Source organism: Tupaia chinensis, unplaced genomic scaffold, assembly GCF_000334495.1.
Source record: "Tupaia chinensis unplaced genomic scaffold, TupChi_1.0 Scaffold143795_1, whole genome shotgun sequence".
Taxonomy (NCBI): Eukaryota; Metazoa; Chordata; class Mammalia; order Scandentia; family Tupaiidae; genus Tupaia; species Tupaia belangeri.
In genome coordinates this window covers 592,774-595,200 of record NW_006203645.1, presented here as the reverse complement: position 1 = coordinate 595,200, position 2,427 = coordinate 592,774, and the positions used below count along the sequence as shown (strand labels likewise).

Below are 2,427 nucleotides of genomic sequence, written 5' to 3'. Positions count from 1 at the left end.
CCCTACATATTTTGCAGACCTCTGATTTTATCCTCACTTCAACTCTACGAGGTATAAATATCATTATCCTCACTTGTTAGATGAAAATACTAAAACAGAGAGCTGGAATAATCTGTACAAGGGCACATAGTGGCAGTTCCAGAATATCTGACCATCTATGATTGTGTTCTCTTTTTGTTGTTAATTGCCAGAGGGCACATGCACTCACCAGAAAGAAAGAGTGAGAGCACCTCCCAGTGGGACCTATCGACCTCCTTTCATTTCTCCATCCTCTCAGGAATCTGGGCATGTAGGCACATGCACCCAGCATGTTTGTGCCAGAGCTGGAAGTTGGACCGTATTCAGCCAGGTGGGATTTCGCTCCCAATGCACAGTGCCTAACCCCTACACATGGGGCCAGCTCTATGATAGTAATTCTTAAAAGCGTGAGAATTATGAACAGGCAGCATCAGCATCTCTTTTTTTTTTTTTTTTTGAGAGATTTTCACTGTAGGGCGCGTGCGCTCGCCAGACAGACAGAGAGAGACATAGAGACAGAAAGCGAGAAATCACCCCCCAGGGGGGATGGTCACGCCGCAATCCCTTCTCCTCCATTCTCCTCTCGGGATCTTGGGCACGCACGCACACGCGCCCGGCGTGAGTTTTAAGTCACCGGGTCCGGGACACGAACCGCGGTCGACTACGTGGGAGTCCAGCGACATAGCCATTAGGCTAACTGCTGGTTTCCCAACATCAGCATCTCTTGAAAACTTAGAAATACAATTCTTGGGCTTCACCTCAGACCTACTAAATTGGAAAGTCTGTAGTGAGACTCAGCAACCTGTGTGTCCTCAGTCCAGCGGATTTTGGTGCATGCTCAAGTTTCAAAACCATTGTAGTTGTCTCTGACAGAGACATTTGAAGAAAACCTGATAAAAGACTTATTAACTGATTGTATTAGAGACAGCAAGATAGTAGTGAAGATTGGAAGGAAGGAATATCTTGAAAGCCCTAACAGTGAAAAGGTACGTATTTGGTGTATAAGAATGGAAGGAATGGGGGCCAGCAGGTGGTGTGGTGGTTAAGGCACTGGAATTCCCACATGGCCTACCACAGTTCAAGTCCTGGAGCCAGTGGCTTGCTTTCTCAACTCACTCTCACTCACTCACTCTCTCTTTCTCTGACAAAACTCATGTGAAAAAATATATATAAAATAAATAATTATTTTAAAAAGGAATGGAAGGAATGTCAATAATGCAAATAGGAAACAATGATGAGAAAAATTAGTAATGTTGTTTGGGGTTCATGTTCTCCAATGAAGTGATGATGGGAATTAGAACAGTGATATCTTTGTCTGCCTCAGTATAAATGACTAGATTTATTATATAAGGGAAATAAAATACTTCAGAATTAAAAATTAATTATTTCATACTCATTTAAGAAGATAGCATTTATCTGGGATCAAAGACAAACTCTTTTTTATCCCAAAATAAAAAAAGTCTATACATTGTGATAGTGGTTACATGGGTTTATACATTTGTCAAAACTCATCTTATTATATACCATTAAAATGAGTAATGTTATTGTATATAAATTTTACCTAATAAAGTTGTTTTAAAAGTGGAAATGTGTTCCTATAGCAAGTAATTTATTTCTATGGCTAGTAATATGTTCTTGTCATTGAGGTGTTGAACAAAGGTTCAGTAACCATTTATTAGAAATACTGTTATTGCACTGGATAACCCCAACATTTCTTCTATCCAGAGATTCCATGAGTCAATGTCTGTTGTGTCAGCACAGGTGTTGCCATATTATATAGAGTACTTTATTAATATATTTTGTATGAAACAGTTTAACATGTTATGTTTTTGAAATGTATTAATGTATACACACAGAAAAAACAGGATGGTAAATTTATTTACTGCTCCCTACTGTATAACACAAGTAGAAAGATTTCATGGTAGATCACAATACAATATATCATAATCTTACTGGTAAAACATAACAACTTGTATTTATTAGATCAAGGGCATTTTACTCCAAGTAAATTTTTCTGCTTTAAACAGAATCTTCAAAGAAGATAATTTAGGGAGATTGTTTCTTGTTTTATATTTTTTTTAATTTTGTTTTTGTTTTTGTTTTCCCCCTCAAACCCAACATGACATGTACATGCTTATTTGGGCTTTTTTTTTCTGGAAAGTAGACTCATTTGGAGAAAAATATGTTTGTATGTTTCAATGAATTTTAGTGTGAGATGCTTTTTGCTGTAAAGGTGCCACCGTTTTATTACCTAATAATTAAGTTCCCTGCTTTTTTTTATGAAAGTGAATTTGTCCTTTTGACATGGTTTATCAGATGCTATTAATGAACCACTATTAAGATGGCAAGGCTGCGGAACCCGGGGCCCTGATTACAGGAATTAAAATAGTGTGTGTTGGCTCCCTGCTG

General features: G+C 37.8%; 1 protein-coding gene across 1 annotated transcript in view; it reads left to right on the top strand.

Annotated features, from left to right (window-relative positions):
* STX17 (syntaxin 17) overlaps positions 1-2,427 on the top strand; it is a 57,319-nt gene that overhangs the window by 51,364 nt on the left and 3,528 nt on the right. The window lies entirely within an intron of this gene.